This window comes from Protopterus annectens, chromosome 11.part0, assembly GCF_019279795.1.
Source record: "Protopterus annectens isolate FY-2018-M chromosome 11.part0, PAN1.0, whole genome shotgun sequence".
Classification (NCBI taxonomy): domain Eukaryota; kingdom Metazoa; phylum Chordata; order Ceratodontiformes; family Protopteridae; genus Protopterus; species Protopterus annectens.
Genome location: NC_056745.1, coordinates 511,999,142 through 512,021,893, shown reverse-complemented (window position 1 = coordinate 512,021,893; position 22,752 = coordinate 511,999,142). Strand labels below are relative to the sequence as shown.

At 42.2% G+C, this 22,752-nt stretch overlaps 1 protein-coding gene across 9 annotated transcripts in view; it reads left to right on the top strand.

The window, feature by feature from the left end:
* The window catches only part of CPSF6 (cleavage and polyadenylation specific factor 6), a 1,684,023-nt gene that overhangs the window by 1,284,308 nt on the left and 376,963 nt on the right, over positions 1–22,752 (top strand). For 6 of the 9 annotated variants that reach the window (XM_044088008.1, XM_044088016.1, XM_044088013.1 and 3 more), the window contains one exon: positions 4,443–6,597. The exons of 2 other annotated variants lie outside the window; for them this stretch is intronic. The gene's annotated coding sequence lies outside the window, so the exon portion shown is untranslated. Of the gene's footprint in view, positions 1–4,442; positions 6,598–22,752 lie in introns of those variants that run through there. One more of the 9 variants, XM_044088009.1, reaches the window with a different exon arrangement.

Genomic DNA, 22,752 nt, shown 5'->3' with positions numbered 1-22,752 from the left:
AGTCGAAAAGTCCTTTCATATATGGCTTTGAAGTGCATCCCCCCTGTGGGGACCTAAGCTGTGTGCTAGAGACCTGATTTGGGCACCTTTTGAGCCAGCATTCTCTTGGCCAATCTCGTTCTTAACTTGAAAGGCAGCTCTTCTCGTGGCACTTAACTCGTCCAGTAGTGTCTGAAGTGTGCACGTCCCCAAACACAGGGCGAGTCACATGACTTATCTTTTCTTTCCTACTTGAGGTGTTATCAGAGTTCACTCTAATCCAGTCCTGTGAACTTCCCAGCTTTTTAACCCCTCATAGATTCCCTTGCTGTGTACAGCCAGCTGAGATTTTGCCAAGGGAGAACAAAGGATTCAGAAAGGAGCAGCGCATTCCTCTATCAATAGGGAGACAGTCAAATCTCTGAAAGTGGTCTCCAACTGTATCTTTTTGTGGTACTGCAGTAAAGGAAAACTGCTTGCATGCACAGTGGGAGTACACAGTTCGAGAGGTAATCTGCCCACACTTTTTTAACCAAAGGTCAGAAGTTGGACACTGTCCAAGGCTGGGTTTGCCAAGGTGGCTTTGAAAGGCTTAGTGAGTGTTAAACCTATTTCTACCTCCCAGCCTACTTAAGCTTTGAGAGTAGTTCCAGATGTATGGAATACTGTGATTTAATGGAAAGTAGTATAACTGCGTAGGTGATTTACCATTAATAAATGATAATGCAGTAGTGTTTCTCACCCACCTCCCCTTATAGTTGCCAGTTTTCCTCTTCCTATGGCTGCGGTGAACCATGCTCCTGTTGCACTGGTTGCCCTATAACTGTAGGAATTTCTTCCCTCCCCCTTACACCCCTTTGGTTAGGTCTAGGTGGTAGGTTATTGGACATCTGATTTGAGAAGAGGGATGGCTTCTCCCTCTCATCCTCAGATCCTCCCATTTACCAGTCTGGGATTTGCCTCTCATTCTGACTTGAGATGCAAGTAGCCTCTGAAGAGCAAACGTACATGTCCTCTTGCAGTATCTTGTTGGGCATGCTATAGGGTAGTTATATGCAGCACCAGGAGGAAGGTTTCTGAACTTTTCTGGACTGTTCTAGTGGAACACATAGCAGTGGAGTCCCATATGTAAGGAATACTGCAACAATCACCCATTTCAGTATCTTAAAATGTTACTTGCACAGTTGTGGCTTTCTTGCCACTCAGTGAGTTGACTATAAATACTCTCGTCAGTCAGCCCCTGTTGACCATACTCTTTACAGAAGACAAATGAGTGCCCTGAGATTATTTTCTTGTCTGTTGAATATCTGATGGGATAATTACTCCAAATGAGTTGTTTTTGAAAGTTGTGTATGGAGGTAAGATGCCTCAAAAACTTCCAGTCTTTCGTTTGTTCTGTCTGCACCCAGAAGATGAGGTGGACACTCATCCATATTGTGCTAGCTTCACCTTGAGGACACTTTTAGTAGGTGGCAGCAGTACTGTAATCACTGAAGCAAGTTATAGTGGGGAAGTGGCAGATGTCATAACGAAGCTGTTTGCTGATCTCTTTCCACGTCTGTTGTACTGAACAAAGTAGTGACCAAAACCTGTGATCTGGATACAAGAAGCAGAATTGAGATTCCTTCTCAGTGTAGCTGTCTCAATGTCTGGAAGATTGAGGAGCTTGATCCTGTAGAATAACCTCTACAGAAGTAGTTTTGGGGTCAAGTGCCCACTTTGGTGGGGTTATTCCCATGTGCAGTGTGCCAGAAATTACCAAATGGAACAAGACCTACACTGTAGACCCATGGCATATTGGAGGCATTATCTCATGGCTTGCTTTGAAACATCTGGGTTTCCCCACAGAGTAAGATGAAGACTTGTGGATGGGAAAGTATGGTTTACCCTGCTAGTCTTTATACTACCATGACCTCCACCAGTAGTGGAGCTTTAAAAAATTGATTTGTTTGTGGTACCACTTGTCCTTAGTTACGTACTGCTCATAGGTTCATGAGTATATATTAGGCCCTGGGTTTTTAAGCCTAGCTGTGCAATCCAACCCATTTGTGTCCCTATATGTCATGGACGTTTATTAGGAAGGGGTATGTTAGGAAGTTTCTAGAGGTTATGTGGTGGGGGTGATTTGCATTACTGTGCACCTCTATCAGAGACATGGGGGCCAGACGTGGGGTGAATTTCAGAATTCCCACCATTGGTAGAGTTTACACTTAAATAGGGTTGGGAATGAACTTTGGAACATGCTCCCCATCCATGTGAAGCGTAGCATGGGAATCCTCAGACAAATTTGTTATGCCAGTATAACTTGTGTCACAGGCAAAATTGAAATCCTTGGATCTAGTGATACTGATGCTGATTGTTTTGCAGATGTACAAAAGGTCCATCAGAGCTGGGTCCACGGATGTCCTGTATGCCAGGCATAGATCACCTCACAGTAACCTGTAGGTGACAGAGTATAGGTAGGGCTTTTAAGGTGATCCATATAGGACAATGTTTATACCATAGATTGTCCTGGTAAGGAACCTTTATGGGTATTCAGCTGTTACATATGTCTGGGTAGGTACATATTGAAGCGGGCAGTCTAGTCAACGATGGATCTGATAAGAGCCAAGTAGTGGCATTAGGAATTCTTTGGACCTGGATGCCATGCCCTTACTCGTAAGCTGGGTGATGGAGTGATTTTCTTACTACGTTAGCCACATATTGGTCAAAGGTTAGATTACTGTCATAAATATTTTCCCAGATTCCTGACTACCAAGTTAACTCCTAGGGCTATCTTATTGACACCTGCTGTTTATATGGGAGAAGAATGAATATCTCCACCTCCAGACCAGCAGTAGAACTGTTTTAGGGGGGAATTTTTGCTTTGTATTGCTAGTTGGAAAATACTTTTTTTCAGATTTCATGCTAGGAATGTTTTAAAAAAAAAAGTTCAGGCAGCTGCAGTTTCTTGGTAAAACTCGTCTGGATTTATTTTTGACTACACTTATGTTCATTGGTGGTCTCACCACCAGGAAAAGTGTAGGTTAAACAATATCTTTACTATAAAGTGCAGGTAATTGAAACTGTCTGGTTGCCCATTATCTACACTGGTGAATAATGGATGTGGCTTTTTATTCATCATATAACAAAAATATAAGCAAACATTACTTTGCCTTAGTTAATATTGGGCTCTCAAAGTGTACAAGAATAAGCTGACTTCACTTCATCGGTATTAAATTTGCATTTTTTTATTTTGTTTGCTTGGGTCAGCCATTCTGGAAGTTAGAACTGCATCTGTTAAATTGTATGACTGTGCTTGTATTTGCCCTTTTACAGTAATTTGTAGAGGAATGTAGTTAAAATCCTGTAAGATGTTGGACTTTGATTTGGTAGTGTGAGTTATCTCATACCAAGTTTGTGCACCACTGTCCATCTTCCCTGCAAAAGAAACTATGGTTCTGCAGTCTTTTGTCTGCCTTATATATACATTTACAGATTTAAGTGGGCCTGAGTAGTGTTGACTGAATTAAGTGTGATAAAACCAGAACGTGGATGAGATCCAGCTGACATCTAACACACTGACACATGATGGTTTAAGTTGAAGACATAATTAAGATATCCTTGAATATTCCAGCATCACCATATTTCAGTAGTGCCAAACTGTTTAAATGACTTCCAAGTTTACTGTTGTATATTAAATTGTACTGTGTATTGCATATTTAAGTTGGATACCTTGAATGTTTAACAACCAAAAAGTTTGTAAGTAGATTTAACACAACTTGGTAAAATTGTATGCATTTTAGTACACAACAGTGATGATTCAATGAAGTAGTAAGTTATCTTTTTTAATGTTTAAAATGTAAATTGTAGTTCATTTGTCTGGATCAGCTTAAGATACTCTAGTGTTTGTATCTATTTTGTTCGTTTGTGTAACTTTTCTGAATTAGAGATGGCACTTGTAGCACATACCCTTTAACAGTGAGTTTTAACATTTGGTGACATGAAATGTTAAGTACAATGCTGTCTATCTTTTGACTTGCCCATGGGGTTGGAGTGTACCTTACACATGCACTTGATCATTAAAAGAAAATGTGACGTTCCCAAAAAGTCACTTGCGTTTGGGTTTGCATGTGGAAATGTATTCTAAAAGTTGGGTTTTGTATGCATGTATATTGTACATAGGTTGTGTAGATGTGTATTAATGTATGATATATGTATTCATTTTTATGCCATTGGAAGCACTTGTTTGAAATGTCTTTTAGATGGCAGTTTCCATAGTGATATTCAGTCCTGCATTGAAACGTACTGGAAAGTGAAGTCTTGGGTCTTTTCACTGTTTGTAAAAGCAAAAAAAAAAAGATTATCTGTCTTTATTGTCCAGGATCTTCCTCAAGGAGTAGTATTTTTAAGTTGTGGCATTTAAATTTGTAAAACATGTACATAAGTTTCTTTGATAGTGGTTGTTTTGCTTGTAAAACTAGGGAGTAGCAAAATCTACATCACAAATTTTGACACATTGCAGCTGAAGGAAGAGGAATTTATAAGAAGCCAAGAAGTCGTTCTACATGAGGAAACTCAAATCTGTTTTCATCACATGAATTGACTGAACACGATGTTTGACTCGTGGATTAAAATGGACAGCAGTAGGTCTGACTAAAGCAAATCTGCGTATATGGTAACCAGTAGCTCTACTCTTTTATGTTGCTACAGTTTTATTTGAAAAAAAAATCCTGTGTGATTAAAAATGTATAGCTTTTGTCAACTTTGTTACTGGTTCTAAACATTTGACAGATGTGTAAACAATGACTTATACGTTTTTATAGTTTGTTTCAAAATTGTTATGTAAAAAGCATCTCTGATTACAGCTAATGTATTGTAATAAAAGCTGCTTAATGGGGCTTAATGTGTAAAGCTGTTAAGTTCTTGAAGGTAGTACCTCAATGGAGGTTTTTGTTGTAATTAATGTAATATGCTTCTAAGCTCATTCAGTTTTTGTTAGTCTACCAATGGATTCCTTACAAACTCTCATTTTAATCTGTACAAATACTTTTGAGTCCTGTTTTCTTGGTACTGACAATATTAATGTAGTGAATTTCACACACTCGCACTGAACTGTAGTGGGTGTATGTTTATTGTTTTGCAGACTTAGTAAACATTTTGTAGCCTTAAAATCAAATTGATGGGTTTTGCTATAGTGTGTGAAATGTATACATTTTTGTGCAAAAAGATTTAGTTTAGAAAAACATGTTAATTGGCTGCAGCTGGTTTTCAAAACTGTATTACTCTGCTTTATTTTAAAGAGCAATGCACTGTGCATGAAACTTAACTTCTGTTTTCAGCTTGATCTGAATCTCTGATTAAATCTTTAGGTAATAAACTAAGGTTTTGTACTTTGTAGTCAAATAGTATGTTGTAGATTATTTATTGTAAAAGCTTTAATGAACTCTGTAATAGTTGAACAGTTTTGAAATGAGGGCTGCAGCTAATTAGGTTGTATTGTTTGTTTTAAGTGTTTGAATGTTGTGTATAATGGATTCATTCACCTTTTACTGTTAAAATTGGTGAAATGTCATTGTTGGGCTTTCTTGAATTACCTAGGCCTGACTTGCTTGACTTGTTCAGTCTGACGCTTCATTGTAAATTCTTCACAAAAGTCTTAAGGTCCTGTAGTCATGCCTAGAATTTTTAATTCTGGGTATTGCAGTGTGTGTGTGTGTGTGTGTATGTATATACTAAATTTACCCATGTAATAGACTGAAGTATGTAAATAGGGGGCACAGTTTGTACAGTTATTTAAAAACAGTTTCTGCCTGGTTTTGACTGCCATTTTGACAAATTTGTTACTTAAATAGGGTTTTTTGAATTTATATTGGCAGGTATGCTTTAGTTTTATTTGCTCATTCTAGAACTGAAAATTTGAAAGTTTATTTCCTGTCTAAACTCGAGTCTTTGAAAGCCTAATTTGCCCTCTACTCTTGTATGTAGCCCAAAACTGAAGTATTTGATTCCTGCATCCACTGTAAGAAGCCTGTCTTTAAGGAAAACGTTTAATACACTTAACGTGAGACAAGGCAGATTGAATGTCAATGCAGCTTTATTAACCATGTTTTCCAGGTTTAGCCCTGTTAGTCCTACCCATTTATCAAATTTTCTAGCTAGTTGTTTAGTACAGTTGGCTGGGATAGGTTCTAGAATTTTTATTCCAGCTTGGCGTCTGCATTACGTATCGCAGAGTGATGGGTGTTGCACTCCAAAAATTTGGTTCATATGGTGAATGCATTTCATATGCGGACATGTCCGTGCAGTTTATTTTCCGTGCGTTTTTAGAGGTTTGAGTTTTGAACTGTATTTCTAAATGGCCAACTTCATGTTGGGAGTTTGCCCAGAAGTGCTGTTTCAGAATCAGTACACACCAAATTCCAGCCCTTCTCTTAAAACTAATTTTTTAGATGTAATTTATCATAACTGGATCTCCACAGTTTTTAAAGTTCCATTTTAGGGAAGATCCTGATGTGCCTTCTCCAGAAGTTAACATGGCTCTGCGTATTAGCTTTTAGGTCCATTTTAGCCTAAGTTTTAAAAAAAAAACATCATGTATATTAGCTCTGGGATTACAATAAAATCTTTTGTAATACATTTTTGTTGTGGTACATTTCACCAGGGTTGCTGATTGCCAAATTAGATTGTTTCCAGTATGCATAACAGTTTAGTATGTTGCCACTGTGCTGGTCAAGATTTGCAGTGCAGCAAAAAAAACTGTAGCTGAATTTCTGCATGGTTTCTGCAGGCATTTCCTCCTGTCAGGCTGCTTTTGGACACTGTCTGCCAAAAACACTCCATTTCAGTCATGCATCATACGTTTGAATTGGTATTTTCATTTGATTTTCCTAGTGAAATGTTTGTTTATATTAGTTTGGATGACATAGCAAAGGACAAAGCTTGCTGCTAGTGATCATTTCATAAGTTTGCCAGCCCACTTTTTTTTTTTTTTTTTTTTTTTTTTTTTTTTAGATGGAGATGATTTCTAGCAAGTTTTTTAAGACCTTTTGTAGGTTGGAGTGCCTTTGTTTTAAAGCATAAGGATGGCTTCTCCAATATTTCTATGTATTCACTAAGGTGTGTTATGTTTGTTTATTGTATCCTCTGCTTTATACTTGGATTGTCTTTTTGCTGCTTACGAAGTGAGACTCCAGGTGAGTTGCTCTTAAAAAAAAAAAAAACTTACATTTCCTTTTAAACGACAGTTGCTTTCGCAGTTTAAAATTGTTATATCTTTACTATACAGACATAATGCACCTTGTGTCACAAGTAGTTGCTTTCTAGTTTTTTTGGGAGAAGTTGTTAGGAGCTTTTGCCTTCCATTAGTGGCCACTCCTGCTTATTGTAGCATTGTGTTCCTATGATCAGTGTTAAATTGCCCTCTCCTACCCACCCCCAATTAAAGGGAAACTCTACCTTCTACAGTTTAACATATCCCTTGGGTTGATTTTCTCCATACATCGTGGATCTAGTATTACGTAGGTACCAGAAATATGCTTGTATTTTATAAAACTTGAAATTTAAAGGAAGGGAAAGCCTACCCACTCTTTTTTTTTTTAAAGGTTAATTCTCACTTTGCAGATTAAGTTGTCTTCACCTGCAAGGCAAATCACAGAGACAAATCTGTAGTTTACCCAGATTTCAGGAGCTCAGCAGCTGCCACAAGAAAAAGCTGTTGGTGTTTTCCACAGTTTTCACTGCAACGTAATGGTATTAGTGCACTTAATTGATACGGTTGCCGCCCCTCTCTGCAGAGCAGTCCTGATTTGGGAAGGAGGGGCATGAAAAAAATAACAGGAGAATTTTTTTTGACTTTTCTAAATCTCTAATTCTTGCATGTAAAGTAGTGTAAGCAACCAACATTGCACATAATTCTTTATCTTGGTAAGCTGAACATTTTAATTTGTCCTGGTTTGTCCTGCATACTCAAGTTTCAGTAGGGTTGTCGCACTTATGGTTGCGATCTTTTTAGATCACCAAACAGCCAACTACATATTTTGCATACTGATCCCGTTCTAAGTGATATTGTCTCCGCAACATTTTCATGGAAAGCTAGATTTGCAAACAGCTGCTAATGTCATGCTGGGGTATTATGGTTTAGAATGACGTAAGTATGCTGCAATATAAATTAAGGAGTAGCAGTGAAACAGAAGTGTGACAGGTGTAATGTGTGAAGACATTTGTCAGTTAAAAACTAACATTCTTTAACAGATGTTTGCACTTTTTTGTACTGCACTTGCAAAATCATTTTGAGCAAAAATGGCAAGAACATAATGCATTTCTGTAACTTTCAGGATAAGTCATCCTAGTAGACTCTAGTGAATTGCAGGATAAGTCCTTTTGAAGTATTTTAAATGCTTTTGGATTGCAGTGGTAGCTTAGACACCTCAGAATGAGTGGGGGGGGGGGGGGTCTGTCAGTGTTTATAACACACAGGACTACAAAATGACCAGCCTTACAAAAGCTTGGTGTTTAGCTACTTTCTTTGGCGAGAGTTGTAAAACTACTCTGGGAATATGTATATGATGGATGTTCGTGTTTCACTGTTGCAGTCATTACACTTGGGTTATCCTGCTGGCAGGCTACCCGCAGTCGGCCAGAGTTCCAAAGTTTAGGTCTGGCGTCGGTTGCTGTCGCCTCTTCCCTGACATCAGTGCGCCAGGGGTATAAAAGATGCAGCCAACACCATTTTCTTCAGTCTTTCTTGCCGCACGGTGCCCGAAACAAAAGCAGTTCGCAAGTGCCGGTCGGCTGACTCCTGAGATTTTCGAAATCGAATTTCAGAACCAAAGTCTTCAATAAAGCTAAGTAGCCCATTGGGGAAACTTTTTCTTGCTCCAGACCGATGTCAGTAAAAGTTAATTGTATTTCTTGTGGGAAGCAAATACCTCATAAGGATTTTCACGCTTACTGTATTCCTTGCCTAGGCCCTGACCACGACGTTGCTAGTTGTCTGTTTTGTGCTAGATTCAACCAATGCACTATTAAGCGTCTGTTTGATTTTGCTTTACATTACTTTGGCCGAAGATTTAACTACATAATGCTATCGGAACAACCGGCAACCGGAATTCATAAAAAATGCAAAGACAAAGAAAAGGACAGGCATCCGAGGTCCAAAACCAACAAAGCCTCTTCTAGGCCAGTCGTCGGTTCTCAGTGAGGTGCTTTCACAGCCCCTGACACCCGCTACCTCAGAGCCACAGGCCGCATCCGACTCCCACGTGGAGACACCTAGGCCTCTGGAAACTCAAGGTATTGGGCCTGCGAAAACTATTCCCTCAGATGGGTCCGGAGCTGCTGAGCAGGCATCTGCTTCTGAGGGTGTTTTCAGACCTTCACAACTTACTATTAAGTCCACTACAGCAGCCAAGGCAAAGTCAAAAACACCATTAAAGACAAGGAAGCAAGTACAGCATTCTCCTGGACAGTCATCCATGCCAAAGAAACAGATGCTTAAAATGGCCGAGGACCTAATTACTTTGTTCAGGGGTTCCCATCCCCCTCCTGATAATAGGCCTAGCAAGACACTGACTATGACTCCTCTGACCAGGGTTCTATTTCCTCCGATTCCTCTTTAGATCAGGGTTATTCTCTCCCTCCCTATGAGGACTCTGATGCAGAAGAATCTATACCTTCAGCCTCTCTGCCTGAGGATTACTCTTTTGGGAAAACCTTAGACACCATGAGGGAGCATTTCCATTGGGAGAGCCAGGATTATTCAGAATCCAAGAAAAGGCTCAGAGACTTCTTTTATTGCCTCAGCACAGGCCCCTGGCTGTCCCTCCTGTGCTTGATATTGTTGATGTTTTCTCTGAATCCAGTTTGCCTCCTGATTCTTTACCCCCTGCACCAGTCAAGCCTAACAGGTACTACAGGGTCCCAGACTCTCATAAATGTCTTTATAAAAACCCTGCTGCTGACCCAGAAACAATTTCTCAGGGTCGCAAAGGGGTTAAGGCTTCCACTGCAAAAAAACCTGTCCCGTCTGATAGGGATTCCAGAGCTCTGGATTGATGGGGGAAAAAAGTTTACACTTCTGCTACTTTAGCTGTAAGGGCTTTAAACTGCCAGTTTCACATGCTTAAATATCAAAAATATCTAATGTCGTTGTTAAAACAGAACATGCTTACAAACTCAGAATGTCCTGACAATAAGGAAATGCAGGATTTATTGCATGCAGCTGAACAAGTGGGAAAGCATACTTTGCAATGTGGTTTTGATTCATTAGAGGCTTCTTGCAGAGCCGCAGTTACAGGCTCTGTCATTCGAAGGCATGCTTGGTTAAAAGAACAAAGTGTACCTGATCATGATAAAGTAAAATTATTGGATGCTCCACTACAGCATGATACTTTGGTGTTAAGGCAGAAGAGGTGTTAAAAAAAAATGGAGGATAAAGCAAAATCAATGCAGACAGTAAAGGATTTCTTACAGGTTCAGCCACCTAGATTTAGCAGAAACTGGCCGTCTAAAAATTGGTCCTTTCCGGTGTCAGGCCACAAAGAGGCAGATGCAGACGCCCAAGAGGCAGATCTCAGCCCCAGGGCTCATACAGACCTAAACAATGGGGAGCTTCAGCCCCCAAAGGAGAAGACAAATCACAACCTTATAGGAAACGGTCTCAGTGACTTTCCTCTACAAATGCCAAGCACTTGCCTTTTGGCAGCACCCTTAGGGGGAAAGCTAGCACTTTTCCTCACAAAATTGGCACATGATCACCCAGGACAAATGGGTACTGAATATTGTTTCTCAGGGTTACAGGTTCCACTTTCACACCCTTCCAAAATCAAAAGGTATGCCAGACCTGCCACAAAACCAATGGGCAGAAGCACAAAATACAAATTTCTGCTCTCATGGACATAAGAGCTATTCAAGGAGTACCACAGCAAAAACAGGGACAAGGATTTTACTCTAGACTTTTCCTGGTACCCAGAAAGGACAAAGCCTGGAGACCAATACTAGACCTGTCAATCCTAAATACTTTCCTGAATGTTCCAAAATTCAAAATGTTAACACTGCAGCAACTTCCACCCATGTTGGGTAAGAAGGCTTGGCTAGTTACTTTGGACCTCAAGGAGACATACCTGCATGTCCCAATCAGACAATCTTGCAGAAGATACCTCAGATTCATAGCTGGCTCAATGCATTACCAATTCTCTGCACTGCCCTTTGGCTTATCTACTGCGCCCAGGGTCTTCACAAAATGCCTGGCACCAGTAATTGCATGTTGCAGACAAAAAGGAATTCAAATATGTCCCTACTTGGACGACTGCCTTATTCAAGCAGAGAGCAAGGACATTCTTCTAAAGCATCTGGCGTTTGTAAAAAGATTACTAATTTGCCTAGGGTACACAGTAAACGAAAAGAAGTCAAAACTAGTGCCCTCTCAAGAGATAATATTCCTGGGTGCAAGCTTAAATACAACTGCCCAGATGGCTTATCTCACGCCAGACGAGCAAAGGCAACTGACTCATTACTTTCAAATGATGGCAACAAAGACCCAGCTCCCTGCAAGAAAAATTCTGCAGGCTCTGGGCTTCATGGCATCCTGCATTCTACTAATTCCATATGAGGAAACTATCTAAAAAGTGTTTGGACTCAACATTGCCACAGCCTGGAAACAGTATCTTATTCCCTGCCTGCAACAAGAGTTTCGATGGTGGGCCTTGGCCTGTCACCACAACAAGGGACAGCCTTTCACCTTACCCACAGCCAGGCAGACAATAACAGATGGATCGGATTATGCCTGGGGGCACACATGGCAGGAAAATGTGTTCAGGGCACGTGGCCCAAGGAACAAATGCATCTTCACATCAATCAAAAAGAGATGCTAGCTGTACAGCATGCCCTGACGGCCTTTAAGGATCTGGTACATCCAGGTCAACTATTGCTAAAGACTGACAATACCACAGTTATGTGGTACATAAACAAGCAAGGGGGCACACATTCCTACCCCCTCTGCAGGCAAGCCATGACTTTGTGGAACACAGCACTGACCTATCAAGTACATCTGCAGGCACAATTCCTGCCAGGAAAGAAAAATACTCTGGCAGACGAACTAAGCAGAAATCTCATGGATCCTCATGAATGGAAACTAAATCCACAGGTCTTCAGCATAACAAGGAAATGGGGACGCCCAGACATAAATCTTTTTGCCTCCCCTCACAACTGCCACCTACAGAGATTCTGCACAAGAACTTATCACTCACAAGCATGGAAAGTGGATGCTCTATCATTCAGCTGGAAAACACTAACAGTTTATGCCTTTCCTCCACTGCCTCTTCTTCCCAAGGTACTCCTAGTCAGACGAGAGAAGCCAAAAATTATTCTGATTGGCCACGCCAGCACTGGTACCCAATCCTAAATAGCTTGTCTCAAGGTCCAGCCTGTCCTTTACCTCAAATTCCTCATCTTCTGACTCAACAAAACAATCAGATTCTGCACAGTCAACTCAGAACCTTAAATCTGGCCGCATGGCAGATAATATAGCCACTCAGACCACACCTCTCTCTAAAGCTGTTATGGATGTCATTTTAGAAGCCAGGAGGCCCAGCACTAGGAAATCTTATGCAGAAGAATAGAAGAGATTCTGTGCTTGGAACCAGGCACAAGGACTCTATCCACTTGTTCCAGATATACCTCAGATTTTACAATACCTAACTGAGATGCTGGACAAAGGCCTATCTTTTTCATCAATTAAGATCCATGCCTCTGCCATTTCAGCTCATTACAATACGGAACCTCCAAATTTCTCTCATCCACTACTAAGACAGTACTTCAGAGGGGCAAAAAACATAAGACCCCCAAGAAGAGCACCGATACCTACGTGGGACCTCAATTTTGTTTTAGAAAAGCTCACACTGCCTCCTTTTGAGCCAGCCAATACAGCTGACATAAAATTCTTATCATGGAAGACTGCTCTGCTCCTAGCAATAACTTCAGCAAGAAGAGTCTCAGAGTTACAGGCATTAATGGCAGTGGAACCTTTCATCAGGACAGGGTTTCTCTAAGGACAAACCCAACATTTATGCCAAAGGTAGTATCAAGTGTGGCTCTTAACCAAACCATTCATTTGCCAACATTTTATCCAAATCCCCAGAATAAAGGGGAGAGACTTCTGCATGTTTTGGACATACACAGACAGCTACGCTTCTATTTGGACAAAAAAGCTTTCAGAAAAACTGAGCAACTGTTTGTAGCTTATGCTGCAGGATCACAAGGAAAGCCCATTTCAAAGCAGACTATTTCAAAATGGATAGGACACTGCATTAGTTTCTGCTATTCACAACATGGCAAGCCAGTGCCTAAGGGCATTAGGCCACATTATACCAGAGCAGCAGCCACTTCAGCAGCCTTCCTCAGAGGAGTACCAACCAAAGACATTTTAGAGGCTGCAACCTGGAATTCAGTGCACACTTTCACCGTGCACTACCACTTGCCTCTCTACTCTAAATCCAGAGCAGGCTTTGCCACTGCAGTTCTGTAGGCCCTTGTAGCCCCTCCTAATTCTATTTAGGCCCAGCCACCCAACCTCAACTTTGGGATTCAACCCAAGTGTAATGACTGCAACAGTGAAACACGATGAACATAGTACAGTTGTGTTCCTACCATACATGTAGATGTTGGTGTGTATTCACTGTTGCAGTCCCGGTTACCCTCCCACCATCCCCCTTTCTTTTGCTGGGTCTTATCTGTACTTCTCTATCCTATACAACCTTTTTGGTGTATTTGCTTGTAGATGAAGGAAATGTTATTTTTGTGCATGCATTTTTTATTGCTATATTTTTCAGCCTACCTATTTGGGGCACCTGACATCTGGGGCAAGAAAAACTGAAGACAATGGCGTCAGTTGCATCTTTTATATACCCCTGGCGCACTGCCATCAGGGAAGAGGCGACAGCAACCTACGCCGGACCTAGACTTTGGAACTCTGGCCGACTGCGGGTAGCCTGCCAGCAGGATAACCCAAGTGTAATGACTGCAACAGTGAATACACTCTAACATCTACATTTATGGTAGGTACACAACTGTACTTTATTTAGGAACAAAATAGCCTTTTACCTTCAGTTGCCAGACCTACATTTTGAAATAGCAAGAATGTGCCCTGAAGCAACTCCATGGAGTGTATAGGATGAAACTTTAGGCTTCTGTCCTCAGCCAAGTCCAGATACCTTTACAGATGGGAAAATGTGGGTATGATGCTGTGCCATTAGCTTTTTTGGTTGCTGTAAGGTCTGTCATCACAAAACATTGCAGTTGACTTGAGCCTTCTGCGGGGATTTGATGGCTCAATTTTAATAGCCCTTTAGCTAGTGGAATTTATACTTTCTACGACATTGTCAGAAGATTAAAGGACCAAGAGGAGGCCAGGGAGTTGAAGTGCATTTCACCACTGCATCCCAAAATACAGCATAAACTCTCTCCATTCTCACTAAACCCACATATAAGCCCTGTTCCCTTCTGCCCACCCTTATGTTGCACTGATAGGCCAGTTGGCCACTTAACATTGATTAGATGTAATAAACCACTGGGTTGTCCAAATTCTCTTATTCACAAGCCACTAGTTTTAAAAGGCTAGGAACCCCTTATCTTCCATTGTTGAGATGTTAATGCAGGGACCCTAGAACCAGTTCTCCGTGGGCAGGTGATAAGGTTTCTGTTCAATGTGGTTTCTTGTATCTAGGAGGGGCTTCTGGAGACCCGTATTAAATTGGTCAAGGTTAAACAGTTCAAAAATGCAAAATCTGCAGACCCTACTACCATTCATAGTTGCTTTAAGTCTCCGAGAAACCTATGTCTCTATATTCACATTTTCAGAGGACATGGGATGCATCAAAAGTTTTTGATGTGGATGGAACACATAAAAAGTTTGTGATGTGGGATCGTCCCTTTAAACACTTGCTTTTTGATTTAATTACTGCAGCCATAGTTTACAAAATGTCTGGTCCCAGAGATTGCATTCTTCAACCAAGGGTATCCATATTCCTCCTTACTTGGAGGATTGCCTTCTAAGGGCACAGACCCCTGTGGAGATCTAGAGTGAACTAGAGTATATTGGGTTTTCCCTCTGTGAGCAGAAGTCCGTCTTGTGACCTGCCAAGAAAGTCTCTTTTGGGTGACAAAAAAGGCTAATGATTAGACAAAAGGCTAATGATTAGACAAATCGGACTTCACTGTTGCAGTAATTACTCTTCATATATATATATATATATATATATATATATATATATATGTGTGTGTGTGTGTGTGTGTGTGTGTGTATAATATATATACTTAAATATATATATTTTTATATGTCATTGCTGGTATTCTTTTTCTGTAACTTTTTCCTTAGACGTTTGTGTACTCTTGTGTTATTTTTTCCTCCCTTGCCCTTGTTTCCCTTGTCCTTTTAAAAATTAGGGGAAAAAAAATAATTTTTTATATTTTCAAAGAGATTTGAAAAAGGCCCTTTGAGGTTTAAGAAATGTAAAGCAAAAGGTGGTCATAAGCGTCCTCACTGACGCACACGATTTTCTGTATTGCTTGGGCCAAGACCACTTGAACAGACTGTCCTGTTCATTTGCTGGAATATTCTTCACTTGAGTAGTTTCCTCCACCAGGAGGCAACTCTACGTTGGCCAGTATACAAAAGTCTTTACTACTGTATGGTACGTGGTATGTCGCACGTAAGTTGCCGTCGGAAGTAGGCTGTAAAAGGGACGTATACATGTACCATCCTCAGAACTTTTCTGCCGCCAGATATTATGCTGTTCCGACCATTGGTATGGTCATTTCCAGTGTTTACAACTCTGCATTTTCAGGCAAGTGCCCCATTGGCAAATATTTCTTTTCCCTTTTACTATTTTGGTATATTATCTAGAAAGGGCAGGATGCCCCTGTGGAAGACAAATTCCACATAAGGACTGCCATACCTAGTGTCTCTTATCTAGGCCCTAACCACGACCACAAGTTGTGCAATATTTCAATCTTTCGTTCCTGACACCCTTAGTAGTATGCTTTCATCTCTCATCTGTCTTGAAAACCAGTGGCTTAAACTATTAGCTGAGTGCATAGAAGGTACTTCTGTGTTTGACACCAAGCCATTGAAGCACAGGGCTAAAAAACCTCTGCCTACACCTTCTGCACCTCCACCATCCATCGCATCTCCTGAGGTGTTTGTCAACCTGGGGACAAGTCCAGCTCTGGCATGGAGTGCACAGGCTGAACCTAGTTCTGAGGTCATCTTGAATTTGGCTGCTGAGGTGGAACAGACATACAATGGGGACATGTAGGGAGAACCAAGGCTCGAATGCATCAAGGGCCGTAGGGGGTTAACGTGCACATCAGTGACTGAAGACAAGCTTGAAACCTTCGAAAACAGGCCATCATCCAGTCCTCAGACATTGCATAAGATGGTGTCTCCTGCTAAGAAAAAACAAATGACAGAGTATGTATCCACTCCTGAAGGGGCCTCTGCAGGTTGGCAGGCCTTCATGGTACTCAAGCAGCCTTCTACTCAGCCATACCCCCAACTACTTCCTCTCATCCTTCTCAGAAAAGGGTTAGGGACAATGACTCATCTGAAGAATTCTTTTTGGATGAAGAATCCTTGGATTACTCCACACAGATTCCCTCTCTTCAGGAATATGTCTCTCCTGAATAGGAGTCGGTAGGTGCAGAATCCCCTATGGAAGAAATTTCCTTTGGGGAAACCATCCTGAAAATGGGAGAATACTTTAAAGTGGGATACTTCCCAAATTTCAGATGTCCAAAACAGGTAGTACCAACTACTGCAAGTTGACCTTTATAGCTCTTCTGCAGTGCCACCAATGTACCCAGCATTTTTAGATGCTTTTAATAATGCCTTCCAATCACCAGATTCCCAGGCCCCAGCCCCCAAGAAGCCAAAATGCTTCTACAAAGCTCCTGAGGATTGTAAATTTCTCTGTAGGTCCCTGCTGCAGAACAAGCAGTCATTTCTGTTACAGCTGATAAACATTCAGGAATGCTCCCTTCGGACAAGGAGAGTAGAACCCTTAAAAGACTAGGGGAAAAAGGCCCTACACTCTTGCCACTTTGGCTTTCAGGGCCATCAAGTGTGTCAGACTTATTTGAGAAAATACTGTCAGTGCTGTCCTGAGCATTTTATATTTCAGACCTTCCAGACTCTGAGGGTAAAAAAACCTGGCCCTATCTTTTAAGAGCTTCTTCCCAAGTGGCAAGACATTCCATCAAATGCAGCTATGATGCTGAGGCTTGTGCTGGGGCAGCTGCATTCGAGTCACTCCTCAGATTTTCTTGATTTAGACTTCAGCCACTATAGAATGACTTCAAATTTAAATTAATGTATGCCCCACCGGACAATACAGCCTTGTTCGGTCCAGTTGCAGCTTCACTTTTTAAATCCTTTCAGGAAAAGTCCAAAGAACTTAAGGAGGTGAAACATATGGTCTCTCCTGTGCCTAGGTTCCATAGGAACTTTCCTTCCAAGCCTGTCTTTGTTCACAGCAGCTCTCAGCACCACCCCAGTAAAGCTTCCAGAGGAGGTAGGAGACCACAGAGGACTAGGGCTTCTCAAGCTTTTCCCAACAAAAACGGCCCTTTCCTGACAGAGCAGGAAGTCTGACTACCCTGCAAATGTCCTGTTTTGTCTGTCCACCTCTCAAATGCTCTCAGGACCTGGGAAAGTATTACCCAAGACAATTGGGCCCTCTCTATAATCAAAAAGGGCTACATTATGGTTTGGCAATCCACCCTCACCTTTCGGTGCATTCCCCAGCCTCCCCAAGGCCAACTGCACCTCTTTCCAGAGCTCCCCTCAGAGTTGTGACAACAGGGCTCCATTCAGAAAGTTCCCTGTACCTCCAGGGGGAAAGGATTTTACTCAGTGTTCCTAGTGCCCAGAACGGATGGTCCCTAGAGGCCAATCCTGGACTTAGTCACACCTCAGTGTATTCTTAAAGGTTCCCTCTTTCAGAATGCTAACTCTTCAAACCCTTTTCCCTCTGCTGCTCCCACAGGGATTCATGGCCTCTCTAGACATAAAAGATGCTTACCTTGACATCCCAGCTCTCACCTCAGGTACAGAAAATATTTTTATGTGGATTCTTGGCATTTTCCCTTCTCTACATTACCCTTTGGCCTCTCTACAACCCTGAGAGTTTTCACAAAATGTTTGTTTCCAGTGATTACTCATTCCAGGCTCCTGGTTGTCCAGATTTTTCCTTACCTGAACAACCTACTCTTACAGGCTGCAATACCTGTTGCTTTTCTAGGGAACCTACAAACTACAATTTCCCTCCTGGGAAAGCTGAGATTCACAATAGACTTCAGAAAATCAGTCCTCACTCTGTCTCAAGACCATATTTTCTTTGGTTGTCAAATCCAGATACCCTTAATGAAAGGGTCTGTGCTACCCCCAAAAGGTACAGGACCTGTAGTCCTTTCATACTCTTCTTCCCTTAAACCACACCACAGCCAGGGAGTTCCCCAGGGTTCTAGGGTTTTGGGCCTCAACCATTTCCATGGTACCCCTGGTAAGACTCCACATGAAAAAATTGTAGTGGTACTGTAGGTCTGTGTGGACCCAACACTCCCATCCACTAGAATACCACATTCCTCTCATCCCATGTCTGAAGAGGAAACTACTCCACTGGATCCAACAGGTCAACCTAAACCCAGGACTTACCCCTACATCCTCTCGCTCCAGTCCAAGAACTCTGCACAGGTGCATCAGATGTGGACTGGGGCATGGCCCTGGGTGAACTTCCAGTTCAGGGAAGGTGGTCTCCCTCACAGAAAAAGGAACACAATGTGTGGGGAAATGTGAACATTGCTCCTAACCTTATAACCATTTCACTCTGTCCTTTGTCCAGGCCCCCTCAACCAGTTCACTGACAGCATGACTGTACTGTGGTATGTGAACAAGCAAGGGGGGACCATATCCTGCCTCCTTTGCAGGCTGGCACTTCTAGTGTGATAATTCCCAGCCCAATACAGCATGACACTTCAGGCATTGTACGTTCCCTCCAACAGGAATCTTATAGCTGACTCATTGAACAGATCCTGGACCCAGTCCCTCAAATGGATGGCTTCACAGGATGTGTTCCTGGACATAGTCCACTAATGCGGTACTCCACACAGATTCATTTGCCTCATCATTCAGCAGACAGCTTCCAAAGTTTTGTGCCAGAACCCCAATTCCTCAGGTTGGGAAAGTGGATGTCCTCTCCTCATGGATGAGGATGTTTCTGTATGCATTCCTTCCCCTTCCTCTGATCCCGAAAGTCCTGCTCAAAATCTAACAGGACCAACCAAAAATATTGCTTGTGACGTCTTTTTGTCCAGGACTATGTTCTTCGTGTTTCACTGTTGCAGTCATCACCTTCACCAAGCATTGCCACTTACCTGTATTTTCTAAATCCAGAGCTGGTTTTGCCACAACAGTCTTACAAGGCCTAATAGCCAGCCCTAATACTTCTTGACTGCCTCCACCCTTCGTCAGCTTTGGGAATCAACCCAGGTGTGATGACTGCAACAGTGAAACATGAAGAACATAGTACAGTTCTCTACACTTACCATAAATGTCGATGTTAGTGTATTCACTGTTGCAGTCCTGGTTACCCTCCTTCCAGTCCCCTGATTTTTCTATGCTTTCTACCAGTCCTCTTTTTGGCCGGATCTTATGGCTATGGTATTTACTTTTTACTGGAAGTGTTCCACACCATGTAATTGCTCCCTATTTTGGGGACTCCTGACATCTGGGGCAAGAAAAACTGACGTTAATGGCGTCTGCTGCATGTTTTATACCCGTCTGACCTGACGTCATGGAAGAGGCAACAGCATCCGACTCAAATCCCAAGACTCTGGTATTCGGGCCGACTGAGGACTACCTGCAGGCAGATATCCTACATTTATGGCAAGTGTACACAACTGTACTTTCCCCCTTCTCCTTCTAGCCAAGGGCCATCACCACAAGTTATCCCACAGAGTGGATCACCTAACACAGATCAAAGGATCCCTGATATATCCACACCTGTCAACACTGCAGCTAACATTGTAGGTGATAGGATTCTAATTCCTTTCGCACACCTTTTGCAGTGTGCCAGCAAACCAAATCCTAAGAAATCTTAGTTTCAAAATGGAAAAGATTTTCAGTAGGGTGTTTTAAGAACCAAGATCCATTGACTGCAGGAATTCCAGTGGATGTTAATAGTGTTTCACTGTTGCAGTCTTAATTAATGGGTTATCTGGCTCCCGGTAGCCTTCGGTTGGCCAGAATACCAAAGGTAAGTAAAAATTAACTCTGCTGCCGTCGGTTGTAAAGGATAAAGGTGTCCGATACAAAAGGAGGCAGCTGATGTCACTTCCTCGATCTTCCTTGCCGCAGAGCCCGAAGCAGAAGCTCTTCATACACGAGTGCCGGATGGCAGTTTACCTTTGGTTTCTGACTACAAGCATTGAAGTCTACTACAGCCAAGTAACCCCGTTGGGGGTCCTCTTTTCTTGCCTTAATGAGTGTCAGAAAGTTAATAATTGCCTTACCTGTGGAAAGCAGATTCCCCATAGAGATTTTCATTCCTATTGCATTATTTGTTTAGGCCTTGACCACGATATTTCCAATTGTGATCTCTGTGCCTCCTTTAATCCGCGTACTATCCGTCGTCGGGCTAAGATTTTGGCTAGGCATTTTGGAGTTTGGCCTTAGTTCGTTGGTATGGTGTCTGCCGGTCTTCATGCTTCGTATATTCCGAAAAAACATAAGGATAAGGACCACGACCGGTCTCAGAAAGCGAAGTCCTCTGATAAGTTGGTAGTCAGTCAGGCGGTAGTCAGTGAGATGCCTTTGCAATCCCTGCAGTCCGCAGATGTACGACCGCAGGCCTTGATTGTCAGAGTCCCTTAGGCCTCCATTTTGCCTTCCAACCAGTCGCCTTTTCTGCTGGAGCCAGAACCGCTAAGCTGACTCTGGTGTCCGATGCCTCCATTTTGTGTTCTGACAGCAAACTTCTTTAGACTTCTGCTGCAACGTGGTTGCCAGGCCTCCCGAGTCCTTCATCCTTGCAGGTAAATCTTCCATTCGTAAGTCTGTGAACAGGCAGGTTCCGGTTTCTTCTCGTTCTCCTCAATCCCAAATGGTTAAAATGGCTAATGATTTGTTGACTCTGTTAGGTGTTCTCAGCCTCCTCCTCCTAAAAGGAGTTAGGGATGTTTCTCCTGAGGTTCTGTCCTGTTTAGGTTCTGATTCTTCCAGCATTTCTGCTGATGAGGAATTTTCTCAGGCTTTCTCCTTTTGAGGATTCAGATGCAGAGTCATCCATTCCTTCGGCCTCTCCTCCAGAGGGACTTCTCTTTTGGTGCTACGTTAAATATCCTCCGGGAACATTTTAAATGGGGAAAGTCCGGATTATCCCCAATCTAACAAACGGATTAGGGAGTTTCTGGATTTACCTCCGCATAAGCTTCTTGCTATTCCCCCGTGTTGGAAGTTGTTTTTCTGGAAAATTCCTTAACTCAAAATTCGGTTCCTCCTGCACCCAGGAAACCAGACAGGTATTAGAGTCCCTGATTCTCATCTGTTTCTTTTCAGTAGCCCGTTGGCTGAGCCAGAGGTTATTTCTCAGGGCCCTAAAGGAGTTAAGGCCACTGTTACCAGGAATACGTTTCCCTCTGACAGGGAGTCTAGAAACCTAGATAGGTGGAGCAAGAAAGTTCTTAAAAAAAAAAAAAAAAAAATATGAATATATAGCTTAGGCTATTTGTTTTTTACCTGTTTTTTTTTCGCTGTATTTTCTACTACACTAAAATGTATGCATTGTTGCTTAAATGTTTAACCTTGTTTTAATTGTGGAGCTTTTCTCCCCGGGCCTCCACTGAAAATGGAAATTATCCAGCTGGACTAGCCCGGTCAACAAATGTAAAATAAAATAAATAAAATTATATCTCTGCCACCCTAGCTATTAGGGCCACCAGTTGTCTTTTTCATATGCTGAAGTACCAGCAGCACACATTGGAGGCTATTATGTCTAGGATAGCAAGTGTACCTCTTTTGGCAGAGAGTAAAGAGACTGGATTTACTGAATTCCACTAGTCTGGTCAATAAGCATTCTTTGCATTGTGGTTTTGACATCCTTGAAGCCACCAGCAGGGCTGTGGCTACTGGATTTATTAGAAGGCACACTTGGCTCCGAGAACAGCTTTTTCCAGAACCTGTCAAGGCTAAGCTTTTGGATGTACCTTTGTATAAAGACAGTCTCTTTGGCAGCAAAGCAGAGAAGGTACTTAAGAAGATGGAGTCCATGCAAACTGTTAAGGATTTTCTGCAAGTGCAACCCCCTCGCTTTATCAGGAATTACCCTTCCAAAAGTTGGACCTTTCCTGATACCAGCAGACAGAACTGTTCCAGGACTAGAGGTTACAAATCTTCTAGGGGGCAGGTGGCTACCCCTCAAAGGTCTAGGCGTTGGCAGGCTTCCACTTCTAAGGGGGGAAGCTCCAAGCCTGCATCTCAATCAAAACACAGACTTTTTACAACTTCTGCCTGTCCTTGCTTGCCTGGAGAGTCCTTTAGGGGGAAGGTTGGCCCTTTTTGCAGATGTCTGGGCCACTATCACAGATGACAAATGGGTGCTCAGAACGGTGTCCCTAGGGCACAAGTTTTCTTTCCACACCTTTCCAGCTCCCAACGGATTCCCAGACGTTCCTCCAAACCAAAGGGCAGAAGTAGGAAAACAAATTTTCTTTGTCTCCTCTGGGAGCAATAGAATTGGTTCC